Consider the following 14,342-nt stretch of genomic DNA (forward strand, 5'->3'; position numbering starts at 1 on the left):
CCAAAGTTTGAGCTTTCAAACTTGCATGTGTTTAGCGGTCATGGTTTTGGTCTGTAATAAGTTGTAGCACACTGAGAATTCGATGTGTCTATTTCCTCTTATCTTCTAGCCTAGAGAGGAAAGAAAAATGTGTTGAGACAATGTGTCTATTAAGCTTGAAATATGAAAAAAAAAACCCTACAGATGACACTTTGTTGCCGCCTGTCCATTGTCTCAAAAGTACGCCATAAAAATATGGAAAGTAGGAAAATCTTGGCAGAGGCAGCCTGCGAGTGCCACTGATTTCCAAGCTGTGTGAGTGTGAGTATTCCAGGGACTGCTTCCTGACAGCTATTACTGTAGGGATTGGCACCAGTGAAGAAAATGTACAGTTTAGTACTTTAGAGCAAATAATTGCTGGGGATGTTTTAAATAGCTCAGGAAATGTGTCGGGTGTTTACTTGACATTTGCTGTATTGAACACTAATACTGAAACATTCTTTGACCACAGAGAATGCCGGGGTGGGTGGGGTGGGGGCAGACACGAGCAGAGAAGAGAGAGAGCGAAACAGCCGCCATGATTCACTTGCAGCCAAATGGTAAATGAAGTTTGTCAGAATACGGAGATGCCGGGGAAATAAATGACCGTTTGTTTGATCAAGTAGCCTTTGAGGGTGGTGGCAGCAGGCAGAAAGCAAAGCCCAAACAACTCCCTCGGATTAGGTTTCCATGGCTGGAGGCTGCCTTCACCATGGCTGTCAGAGCCTTGAGCCCTTGGCTGCTTTAGTTGGGTTTATATAAAATGCTTGTTATCTGCTTTTTCTACACATGCTTGTGTTGTGTTGAAGGACTCCAGTGACTTCATTTTTGTTTTTTAAAGCATTTATTTTACATTTACGGGTGTTTTGACATCTGTGTTTTTGTACCACTTAATGCAGTACCTGGGGCGACCAGTAGAGGGCTTCAGATCCCCGGAGACTGGAGATACAAGAGGTGGTTAGTTACCATGAAGGTACTGGGAATCAAACTTGGGGCCTCTAGAAGAACAGCAGACTTAACTCCTCTTAACTGCGGAGCCATCTCTCCAACTTCCAGTGTTCTTGATTTAAATACAGCGTAGTGATTCCTATGTTGGCCCCCCACCCCGCTCCACCTTCAGTTTATCTCCCAGTGCATATATCCCCTGGCACAGTGTATGTGGGTCCTATCCAAGAACGGGGTCTGGGGCAGGAGAGGCAGCTCTGAAAAGGAGAGTTTTCTTTTTATCCTGCTTTGTGTTTCCATTTAGCAAGGGGAGAAATCTGGTCCAATTCAGGCTAAGCCCCCTTGCTTAAATTAAGAGGGCAGTTTTGAATCGATTATGCAGTGTCTTCAAGGGAATTTTAAATGCATATGTTAAAAGCTAATTGGCACACGTTAGAAGTCCGGGAATGTGAAATTGTGTAATGTTAATAAAATTTATTTAAAAGCTTCTTACGTCTAGCTTGTCAACCCAGGCTGCTTTGAAATACCCAAGGGAACACTGAAACCAACTAGCAAAACTCAGAACTTCTCCCTAGTAGGCTGGCCGAATACTAGAAACCCCAAGCAGAGGGAAGGCTGTATTTATGGCTTTTCCACTGACTTGGGAGTTGACCTTGAATGAGTCATGTTTAGCTTCTCTGAGCTTTGTGAAATTAGCTCTGGGAAGATATGTGTGGCTGTGGACTGCCTCTGGGAGGAAAAGAACTGAGGTTCACAGCAATAGGAAAACTTTCTTACTAGATTAAAGCCCTAGGTGTGCGTGCAGTCCTCAGTGCAGGGCACTGCTCTGGGTACATGCACCCTCCTGACTGAGCCATATCCCAGTCCCTAACTATGCTTTATAGAATAAAAAAAATAGTTTTTTTTACTTATATCATTTTATATTTAATAAACGTTTTGTATTGATTGGCTAATTCCTAACCTCAGAAAGTTGTGTGATCACACATCTCTACAAAGGAGTTTCTATTTACATTATTGTCCCTTAAACTGCAGCCAGGGGAGCTGGAGAGAGAGATGGCTCTGCACTTTCTGTTCTTGTTGAAGACTGGAGTTTGGCTCCTGGCACCCACACGAGGCAACTCAAAACTCCCTATAACTCCAGCTTCTCCAGTGCTTTCCTCTGGCCTTCTTGGGCACCTGGACTTATGTTTTATTTATTGCTTATTTATACACAAATAAAACAAACGAATCTCTTAAAAATCGCAGTCAAACAGTACTGAGTTTCCATTATTATTCAGACATTTCATTTTTAATTGTGCAAAGGAAATCCCAGCGAGTCGTTTGAAAGTTTCTTTTTGATCTATCTGTTGCTACCGTTTCCAGGTCACCTAGCTGTTTTGTATTATTTGGTTTTGTTTGTTTGTTTGTTTGTTTGTTTTTCTTTTTCAATTCATTTGAAGAGAAGGGGGGTTGTAACCAATGTCTGCGGAAAACCTACTATGCGCTGGGCTAATGGTGTGCTGGACACATCTCTTACGTGATTTGTGTTTAAAGAGTCTTGTGTGTTGTGTCCCCCTCCCCCTTCCCCTTCTCCTCCTTCCCTCTCCCCTCCCCTAGCTTCCCTATGGCTCAGCCTCAAAGGCTGGAATACAGAAGAGGAAATATGCCTAATGCTACAGATCACTGAAGGGACGAGGGCCTTTCATTTAGCAGCACCTGAAGTGCTGCCTCATAGCTGTGGGTTTTGAGACCTTCTCGGACCAAGTGCTGGCAAGATCCCTTCAGTCTGGCAGCCTCCCCAAGTGGTACTTTGATTGCAAAACATGGCTGCACTACCACTCCCTGCTTAAGGCACTTCAGTTATTGCCTCATTGAGGTTTCCTGGTTGTGGAGAGGACATAGATGCTAGGCTGTCACACTTCCAACGTGAGCAAAAAGAACATTGGCTTTTACATAGTACGGAGTCCCGGCTGCATATAATCACAAAGCTGACCTTAGAGGTGCAAGCATTTCAGAGAAAGTTGGTGTTGAATGCAATATCCTCCATGCAAGTCTCTCTGCCCCCTCAGTCTGGTCATTACCCACTCACTGTTAAGCCGGCAGGAAGGCTCTGAGAGAAGGTCCCTTTAACTGCTCTGAATGCATACATTGGGGAAATGAGGGTAAGGAGGAAAAAAGACAGAGGTGTACACGGTGAGTTAGTATTCAGGGGAGGCCTCATCCTTCTCAGACAAGAAGGGGAGGGAAAGGGAGGAAGGGGCTGTAAGAGAGGGATTGGGAGGAGGGAGCTGCGATCAGGGTGTAAGGTGAATAAATGAATTAATGGGAAAACACAAAGGCCATTACAAACTAACTGAATAAATACAAGAAAAGAAAATCGAAGCAGAGGACACAGGCTTTGAGCCTGCTGCAGCTGATAGCAGACTCTTGGGAGCAGGTACTTTGTAAGGGGGCGGGGTGGGTGGTATTAAAACTCCATCCACAGTTGTCTGGAAGGTAGATATCATTTTGTAGAAGGCTCTGTCCCAGGGTTTCTCAGGACTGTGGGGTGGTGGAATCAGTGAGATCCAAGAACCTTCCATGGGTGTTGGCTCTAACCAGCTTTGGAAGTAAACGTGGAGGTCTGAGAATCCTTAGCAATTACGATATGGAATTACCACAGGGGCACCACTAACAGGTACATTTATTATGTGCCGATTTGAAATAAATATCTGTTGTTATTATTATTGTCATCAATGTTGTCATTGTCGTCTTCTCAGGCAGGGTCTCAGGTAGCCTAGGATGGCTTTGAACTCCCCGTGTATCTAAGGATGGCATCGAACTCCTGATGTCTGCTTCTGCCTCCCAAGTGCCGGGATTAGACATGTACCATCATACTCAGCACTGTTGCCATAACAACTGTTTTGTTATTGTTATTGTTAGTATTATTATTATGCCCAGCACTATTGTTATAAGAACTGTTTTTATTGTTATTATTATTGTTGTTGTTGTCGTTGTTGAGATAGGGTCACTCTGTGTAGCCCAGGCTGTCCTTAAGCGTTCCTGTTCTCCTCCTTCAGCCTCCCAAGTGTTGGGATTACAGGTATGCACCACCACAGACCTGGATATAGTTTTAGAGTGGGATCCTTAGCCATTAGGACTGTTTTCAGAAGAACTGAAATGAATGAAAAGCCAGACGGTGGGAAAGGGTCTCCATGCTACTCCAGAGCTGGAGAGCATCCTTGTATCGAGGTTGCGTCTGTGTGTTCATTTGTCCTTGGGCTGTTTCAAGATTATGACATCACTTGTGTCTCTGGGAAAGGCCGTATTACTCACAATCGTGACCAAGTTATTATTAATTTCTGTGCCTTGCTGACATCTGAGGAGCAAAAATGATCACCGATGCCAGTAATCAATAAAATATTATGTGTAAGAAGAGCTGCGGTTTCTTCACGGGTATTGTTAACATGTCCTGGCTTTCTGATGTACATGGGTAGCTGTGGAAGGAGATACCATTTGTGGTGCCTTGGAGGGATAAGAGTCAGGCAGAGGGTTTTAAAGAGAAGCAGTGCCTGCTTTTTACCCTCCTTCTCAGATTCTGCCTGTACATCCTGCATTTCCTTCCAGTCGCCAGGACTGGCTGATGTAATTCCCAGACACCTCCCTTAAATTTTTTAAAAAGTATGTTCCAGATATTAGTGTCTCGCTTATAAGTATGTATGTGTATGTATGTATGTATGTATGTATGTATGTATGTATGCATGAGCACTATATATATGTACAATGCTCACAGAGACCAGAAGAGGGCATCGGACACCCTGGGGACCAGAGTTACAGACAGTTATGAGCCACAGTGTGGTACTGGGGGTTGAACCCAGGTCCTCTGGGCAAGTAGCCAGTGTCTTTAACCAGTGAGCCATCATTCTAGCCTCATAATCAATCCCTCTGTTTGTCCATCTTCTTTTCTACCATCGGTGCCACCAGGAGCCTCTGCTTCTCTAGGGCACAAAGGCCAAATGAGCCTCCCTCCTCCCTTCACTCAGTTCCTAAGCTCTTGTCTACACAGCTCACGTTAGCAGGACATTCAGTGTTTCGTCCGCTCATTCACATAGCCCGGGTCCCAGGCAGACACCTCGGGACTCGGGGTCTTTGCTTTCTCTGAGTTACTGGGTAGTAGGTCCAAAAGAGCAAGTAGCAAAAGAAAATCAATGGCTTCTCTAGCTCTCTTTCTTCTTGAATAAAGCTGGAGTGCTCCAGACAGTGGATCTCGGCAAGCCCCAGAGCCTTCTTAATAAAAAGGAGAGTCAAGCCCACGTGATCACCGCACTGGTTCTCTGCAACGTCCTTATATAATAGTAGATGATATAGATGATATATAAACATGAGTTTCATGAATGAATGAATGAATGAATGAATGGGATGATGGATAGATGGATGGATGGATGGTTTCAATTCTTTTTTATGTGATAAATGGAGAGGGAATGGTCTGAGGACGCACATACTTTGTACTTTCACTGGACAGAAAACTTAACACATTCATACCCTGAATTCTTGTTCTCATCAATATTTATAACTAATCATTGTCTGAAGATTATGTGCTAAGATGCAGTACAAACACTAGCACAGGAAAAAATAAGTAAGTACACGTGTGCACACACCAATGTGCTTTTAAGAGCAGGTTGGAGTCTCTTCATGCACCATAGTCTATGTTCTAATATTATGTAAAATAATTACACGAGTTCTTTCGGTTCATTCATTATGTAATTCACTGATCATGTCGAAAGCTTTCAATAAGTACTTAATACTATTTTTCTTATTGAGGGCTGGTGAGAGGGCTCAGAGGTTAAGAGAGCTTGCTGCTTTTGTAGAGGGCTCTAGTTCAGTTCCCTGCAGCCACATGAACGACTCACACCTGCCTCTCTCTCTCTCTCCGTCTCTCTCTCTCTCTCTCTCTCTCTCTCTCTCACACACACACACACACACACACATACACACACGTGGAAAAACTAGGTTCTTAAGACTTCTTCTCTACATTAGGTGTCTTTTTCGAACCCCATTTGCTGAGGCAACATTATCGTTTTCTTTATGGTATGTAAACTTAAAAGAAATGGTGGTTGATCATTTCAGCCTGTGTCTCACCTTGGAGTTATTTATGTATTTCATTTATTATTCTTATGATATAATTATATATAAGTATCATTGAACCCCAAGTTAATTGCTCTTTTATCATGATAAATGGAAAATTTAAACAGTTATGAAGGATTCTGAACTTACTGAGTATAATTTACTTAATTTTCTGGGGCCTGGGGAGGGGCAGACCCAAGCTACGTCTGTAGCATCTTTGTACATCAGAGTGGTGACTTTGTAATTGAGGAGGAGTTTTAATAATAAGTCACTATAATAATAATAATAATAATAATAATAATTAATAACAATTTTAATTCTATTCTTATTTTCTGGAGATTAAGGGCAAATGTAGCATTTATCAGTCTAGACCTAGGAGGAAGGTTCTCTAATTGTACTCCACAAGGCTCGAACTCCAGGGAAACCCATCTAAAGCGGGACTCAGTTAAGAAGTGATTCTGCACCACACAGGATTGAGTGGAAGAGGTCCTGACAGTTTGCTTTTTAAAATGATGACTGAGGGCAATACCACAGTGGGTTCAGTACCCGCCATTTAACTGTAAGGACCAGACTTTGAATTCCCCAGAACCCATTTAACCGTTGAGCAGGAAGGTATGTGCCTACAGTCTTAGCATTGGAGAAGAGACCGCCAGCTCCCGGAAGCCTTTGACCGACCAGGTTAGTACCAGGTTCAGTGAGAGACCCTGGTTCATAAATTAAAGGGGAGACGATTGAGGAGGACCCCTGGCATTGACGTTCGACCTCCATACCTGTGTGAACACGAGAACAGGGCACCCCCACACATGTTAACACACACAAGCACACGTTGGATTCTGCCTCAGAGCCATTAAGCTATATACACCATAAGCTTTCAGTATCAGTGGATTTAACTGTGATTTCTACCCGCCGCCATCCAACTTTTTAACAGTCAGAGTACAAGGTACTCCTTCTTCAGGCTTCAGCTTAATACGGAACTCCGTGTTGTGACCAGAAGCAAACTGTACGTCTGTATGTCTGAATTTTGAGAAGGCTGCACTGGTCAGTTTTTAGCAACATCATACACTAGTCACCTGGGAAGAGGGAAGGAACCCCAGCTGAGAAATTGCCTCCATAGATTGGCCCCCACGCGTACGTGTGGAGCATTTCCTTAATTGCTAACTGGTGTAGGATGGCCCAGCCCCCTGTGGGCAGTGCCATCCCTAGGTGGGCGGGCCTAAGCAGTGTAAGAGGTGGAGCTAACCGAGCCAGAGGAAGCAAGCCAGTAAGCAACATTCCTCTACAGCCTCTGCTTCAGTCTCTGCCTCCAGGTTCCTTCCTTGAGCTCCTGACATGGAAGTGTAAGCCAAACCAGCCTTTTCCTCCCCGTTGCTCTGGTCGGCATTTTATCACAGCAACAGAAACCTAGCAGAGGGGACCGTGTAATGGGGCATGCGGGGAGATAGGAACTTGCTTCTTTTGCCAGTCATTCCCACCAGGTGCTGTGTTCTTGAGTTCTTGGCTCTGAGGAAATTGAAAATACCCGCATTCACCGAGTTCTTCCTTATGGAAATGCTTACATTTTACGTAAATGCTCATCTACCGCCTTTTCTGGGAAACTCTGCAGGGAGGAGTTGGAACAGAAATAGTCAACCTGTGGGGAAGACGCCTTCTCCTTACTTGGGTGTTGATGCTGTTGTAGGAGAGAATGTGGCGGTAGGTTCTAGCTAAGTGCCTACACGTGCAAGTCATTACTGATCTCAGCCACCCGAGAAAGGGAGGAAACATTGAGAACTACTTCTAAGAACATTTCAACCAAGGTGACCGTCGAAATCTGGCTTCTGATGTAAACGGGATTCAGCTTCTTTTGGGCTGGTTTCATCTGTACATATTTGCCCCGACTTGAACGGGGAAAGTGGTTTCCTGAACCTCCATCTCTTTAGCGGTGAGTCATTTCCCATGTTGTTGAAGCATTTTTCTAGCCTTTATTGCTGTGTGTAGTTCAAGCTTTTCTCTGGCTGTTTTGACTCCTTAAGAAACGCACAGCAACAAATTAACAATCACACTCCTCTGGGATGCAAACGCCCTGTAGTAAGTACGATCATAATCAGCAGTTCTGGAAACCTGAGTCAACAGCTCTCAGACTTGGGAAGGCTGAGGAGGAGTCTGAGCCCAACAGGTTCAAGTAAAATACACCAAGTAAAGGACAGAGAGAAGAGGGTGAGGAGAGAAGGGAGCATCACATTTCTCTCATTGCCATGTTTCAAGTGATCGCATTGTAAAACCACACCGATAGACTCTCTCTTGGCTGTCTATCTAACCCACCTGTCCTCAATCGGACCATAATTTAGGTATCAGGTATGACATTAAAATAAGGTGTCTTGTTTTTTGGGTAATCTCATGTTAGCGTGTAATTCTGGGGTGTGTGTCTGTGTGTGTGTGTTTCTCTGGGGACACAGGGACTAACAACTAGAAGAGGCCTTGATGGGGTCCCCACAGTGCTGTTACTGCCATTCCTTCAAACCCTGAAGTCCAAGCAAGACTGGTGTTTGAACTGTTGTCTCAGAAGTCTGCATATGGCCAGGGTCTGGATGGATGTCCTGTGGAAATCTATAAGCCAGAAGGTTGTGTGCAGAGGCCCCTGTTTTTCTACTCTGTTCAAAGGGTTGCTTGTTCTGGTTGAGTGCGTTGTCTCTGGGGAATGGATTTGATGAGAGACCACTGTCACAAATGGTGTCACTCCTTCTTCGTGGGCAATCTTGGAAGTAGGCCATTGGTTCTAATGGTTCTACTGATTAAGGACATCTGCAGGGCTGGAAAAGTGGAGGTAAAGTGCCTGCCACAGGAGGATGAGGGCCTCAGTTTGGCTCCTTAAATATATTGTTTTTTTTGTTTTTTTGTTTTTTTTAAAAGCTGGGCAGTGTGTGCCTGTAATGCCACTTCTAAGGAAGCAGAGACAGGAGGATTCCTGGGGGTTCGGGGCTAGCCAGTCTAGCTGAGTCAGAACTTCAGGGTCAGTGAGAGACCCTGTCTTTTAAAAAGAAGTGCAAGAGTGCAGAGCAATGTAATGGGCAGACACTGTTCCCTAGTTTTTCTGTGCACCTGAGCATGTGTACATGCTCACACATTCACTCTCATGCACACACACATTCACATGCTCTCACACACACATACACACACTCACAATGTACACATGCATATACACACACATACACACACACCACACACACTCACATACATATACACATGCACACTTTCACATACATACAAACATGCACATACATGCACACACATACCACACACACTCTCACACATATATATACACACATACACATGCACACTCTCACATACATACAACATGCATACTCTCACATACATACAACATGCACACTCTCACATACATACAACATGCACACTCATACATACACACATGAACACACATGCACACACATATCACACACACATACACATATACACTCATACACATGCACAAACACACTCACACATAAATACACTCACATACACACACATGCACATACACACCCATACACACATACCACACCTACTCTCACATACACACCAGACACACATATACACATGCACACTCACATATTCTCACACACACTTACACACACTCACATATGTACACATGCATACCACACACACCATACACACACACACACTCTCTCTCTCTCTCTCTCTCACACACACACACACACACACACACACACACACACACGACACTGGGGGGGGGTTCATGAATTTTTTTTTCTTTCAGTTTATGCTGAGGAATTGGGTGTAGTCACCGTCCCCATTTCAGCTTCTCGTGAAGTCTGTCCATATTTAGACAAACTGCCTCACTGCAGTAGAAGACAGTGGAACCCTTAGCTCACCTGTCTGGAAGAGCTGATGGAGCAAAACCTCAACTGAGCCTTGTGACTCACAGACTTAAATGCTGTTACCATGAGAAGACTCTTTTGAATATGAAGTCATCGTGCTTGAGGTTCCTTTGAACTGTCCAGGGAGGCTCTTTCATGAGCTGTACTAGAACCAACATGCTTTGGTTTGATGGGGAGAAACAAAGTTTAAAAAAAAAAAAAACGGTCAGGAACTTGAGTTTGAACTGTGGTTAGAAGCTTTCAGAGGGTAGAAACGTTATCCTGCGGTAAATATTTAGCTAAGCTATTTGGCTCATGGGCTTTTAAGAAAAATGGCTTTTGGGTTCAGGAATTTTGAAAAGTCAGAGAGTCTTTGTAATTCAAATTTCCTTCTAAGGAAGGCAGTGCACTGTTATTAATTTTAAAAATATATACATATATACTTAGAAGTTAAAATTGTGTAATTATCTTAATGCTTTGGAGGGATTCTTTTGTGACTAAACATTGGAACTTATTCTGTTGAATGCAGGGAATTTGTCCAGAAAAGCTTAAGGGAACTTAGCCTCCGTGGCGCAGTTTGCTCGACGTCTAAGTGAAAGACTCAGCTGCAGGGGTCATAAATAACACAACTCTATTTTATCTGCGAAAGACGGGGTTTGCATTTGGTCTCTTCATTCTTCTTCTTTAAGGATTAAAGAATAATTGCACCTCACTTCTTTCTCTTGATTTATAGTATTAAGTTAGATGCAAGCTGGCTGAATGAAATTGAGCTCATTTTAACTGTACAAGGAAGGTTGTTTGAAAAAAAGATGATAACAATCATTTTTTATAGCGTGTAAATGTCTGGAGATGGAGTGTACCTGGATTCTTAAAGCAAGAGCCAAGGCGATAATACCGTATGTCACTGCCTCTGGAAAGAACTCCTGCTTCCACTTAAAAAAAATATCTGGCAGGAGCTCGGGGTCTGTAGTAGATATACTTTGTAAAGCCCAACAATGGCTCACATTCCTCAGCAGAATTCTCCCTTATTTCTAAGAATTTTGCATAAATGTTGGTAATAATGTTGCCTGAAATATTTGACGTATTACATACCAACGAATAGTGTGTGTGTATGTATGTATGTATGTCTGTCTCTGTGTGTATGTATGTCTGTGTGTGTGTATGTGTGTCTGTGTATGTATATGTGCATATGTGTGCATGCACACATGTTTATGCATGTATGTGTATCTGTGTGTGCACATGTATGCATATATGTGTGTGTCTGTGTACATGTATGTGTGTCTGTGTGCATGCACACATGTGTGTATGTGTATCTCTGTGTGTGCATGTATGTGTGTGTGCACACATGTGTGCATATATGTCTGTGTCTATGTGTACATGTATGTGTGTCTATATGTATGCATGCACACATGTGTGTATGTATGTGTGTCTCTGTGTGTGCATGTACGTGTGTGTGTGTGTGTGTGTGTGTGTGTACACAAGGAGGGCTGAAGTTTATGTAAGCTGCTTTCCTTGATGTCTCTCCACTTTACATGTTGAAAAGACAGGGTTGTTTTTTACTGAACTCAGAGTTCACTATTTCAGATAGTCTGGCTAGCCACCTGCCCTGGGGATTCCCATCTCCAGAAGGTCCCATGGTCTTTGGAAACTGCATTTCACCAATCCCTCCAATATAACATGATTTCCTAGGGAGAAGGTAGTCAGTTCGATGAGATTTTCAAAGGATTTTTCTGTCTTTCAGACAGCCTGTAAGAACCACTCACTGAGAACCAAGACGCAGAAGTGCCTGAGAAAAACCACTCAGAGGGATGCCGATTCGGACCTAATTACAGGAAGTAAGCCATCAATCAGTCTCCTTTTTATTCAATTCAAAATGACCGTGGCATGACCTTGTTCTGACTACTCAGTAGGTTGATGTTGCAGACATACCTGTGCATCCGGAAAACATACTGTTTGGAAAGAACGAATGAAACAATTTGGGGGCGCCTGTTGCCCAGCCTTTGGCGTGGTGAGATGGTGTACCTGGTAGAGGCTACTGGCTTTTATTTGCACTCGAGATTGCTCAGAACAACAGTGGGGGACCTTTAGGGAAATGTGTGGCAGGATGGCTTGGAGGGGAACCGCCCGCCATCTTGAGTTAGGCCAAGAATAAAAAGAGGTTTATGGAGCAGGACTGACGTAGAAATGAGGAGGTGGATATTCTCTTCCACCTCCAACCTGGTCAACTTCCTGGGCGTCAGCAGAGAGTGCTGGGCAGTTTCAGAACAGCTAGAGAAGGCCGTAGTATCTGGGTCTCGCTCTGGGTCTCAGGTACACTGGCTCACAGAAAGAAGGTCCTGAGAACTAATTCCTCGAATTCCTTATCTTGGCTTGTTTTCCCAGAAGCCTTTCAGGTATCTACAAAGCAAATTGTATCATTCTCTTCTGTAGCTGCAGGGGTACAATTATTTACCTAAGGTCTCACGCCAGCAGGGGAAGGAATTCCTGTCCTCTGGGTGCCTTGGTTCCACCCAAATAACAGGAGTAGAAAAGCTAGATTTTTTAAGTGCTTCTTTGGAAATCAGGGAAGAGGTATTGCAGGGGTAGAAGAAAGAGAAGACAAGGAAACTCCTAGAGACCAGAAAAATGACCTCTGAGTGAAGGCAGAGGCTAGCCGGAGGAGAGAGCTAGATGCCTTAAAACATGCTGTTCTGTCTGAGAGATTTGAAATCTGAGTGTCAGCAGGGTAGGGCCACAGTCTCCCTGCAAGCCAAAGAGCAGGGACCCTTGTGTCTTCCTGCTTCTTGATTTTCTGGCCTGTGTCACTCTAGACTCTGCCTTTGTCTTCATGGTATCTTCCTGCGTATCTTGCCCTTGCCCTTTCAGTCTCTTATAAGGACACTGGGCTCTGGGTAAGGACCTGTGATGCTCAGCGTCCTTGTCAACTTGGCTGTACTTAGAATCCCCGTGGAGACACATCTGTGTGCGAGTGTTTACACCGAGGTTTAAGTGAGGAGGAAAGACCCACCCTGACTGTGGGTGGCCTAACCTGATGAGTACTGGACTGAATAAAAACAAAACATCTCTCTCTCTCTCTCTCTCTCTCTCTCTCTCTCTCTCTCTCTCTCTCTCCTTCCCCTTCCCCCTCCTCCATCCCCTCCCCCTCCCCTCATCTTCCCCACCCCCTCTCCCTCTGTCCCCTTCCCTTTCCTCCCCCTCCCCTCCCCCTCCCCCTCCTCTCACTGCTTCCTGGCTGCAGACAATAGCTTCCTTAAGATCTTCCCACCTTTCCTCACCATGATGGACCCTGTCCCCTTAGACCATGTCCCACAATACACCATCCCTTCCCTGAGTTGCCTTGGTCATGATGCCAAATTAGTAACCAATAGAGGGTACACATGGATAGCCAGAATGACCTTATCGTGCAGTCATTAGTCAACTTTGCAGAGACTCTCTTTTCAATGTATGAGCACATTCATAGCTTCTGGGATGTAGGTGTGTTTTGGGGGAAGCCACTATTTGACCTGGAGGAGTGGCAAGAGTTCTGAAGCAGGGCAAACGAGAGCATCTCTTGTGTTTTTAAAAGATGGCGCGGTGCTGTATGGAAAGAGGTGGGAGGTACACAGAGCATCAAGGATCATTTGTAGGCTGTTGTGGTGACTCTGGTGATGGAATGTGAAGAGAGATGGAGAGACGGGCAGACCACAGTTCTGTGTAGGCTTGGATGGGGTATAAATAGCAGGTAAAATATAAAACAGGAAACATGGGTGTCTGCTGGGTGGGTGACCGTGTTCTTTGGTGACAAAGAGCTGGTCAGTAGTGGTGATGTCCATGTGAACATTGGGAAGTAGAGATGTCAGGCTTGGGTTAGATGTGTGGATCTGTAAGTCAATGGGTACAGACACTTGACTGTTGTCAACTTAGAGATGCCGATGTTAAAGCCAGGAGACTGACCCTTATCTTTTGGGGGCAGGGAGAGTGAGGCAAGTAGACAGTTCTGGGCCTCTAGTGAGATGAACTAAGATTCTTTTGTCATTGTCATCTTTCTCTCCTCCCTTTTCTTCTTCCTCTTCCTCTTCCTCTTCTTCCTCTTCCTCTTCCTCTTCCTCCTCCTTTTTTTTTTTTTAAGATTTTATTTATTGTATATGAGTACACTGTAGCTGTCTTCAGACACACCAGAAGAGGGCATCAGATCTCATTACAGATGGTTGTGAGCCACCACGTGGTTGCTGGGATTTGAACTTAGGACCTTTGGAAGAACAGTCGGTTTTCTTAACTACTGAGCCATCTCTCCAGCCCCCCTCTTCCTCCTTCTTGTATGTGGCACTTTTACTTATTAATATACATGCCTGTCTATTCCCACGAACATGTGTGGGTGTATGTAGAGACACACGGGTCAATATTCTTTATTTTTTGAGACAGGTTTTCTAATTAAAACCAAACTCATAGATTCAGCTAGGCTAA

At 44.2% G+C, this 14,342-nt stretch overlaps 1 protein-coding gene across 16 annotated transcripts in view; it reads left to right on the plus strand.

Annotated features, from left to right (window-relative positions):
* The window catches only part of Atxn1 (ataxin 1), a 410,902-nt gene that overhangs the window by 30,507 nt on the left and 366,053 nt on the right, over positions 1-14,342 (plus strand). For 13 of the 16 annotated variants that reach the window (NM_012726.4, XM_087589782.1, XM_087589789.1 and 10 more), the window contains 1 exon segment: positions 11,641-11,734. The gene's annotated coding sequence lies outside the window, so the exon portion shown is untranslated. 16 annotated transcript variants of the gene reach the window in all.

This window comes from Rattus norvegicus, chromosome 17 (assembly GCF_021556685.1).
Source record: "Rattus norvegicus strain SHRSP/BbbUtx chromosome 17, alternate assembly SHRSP_T2T, whole genome shotgun sequence".
In the NCBI taxonomy this organism is placed as follows: Eukaryota; Metazoa; Chordata; class Mammalia; order Rodentia; family Muridae; genus Rattus; species Rattus norvegicus.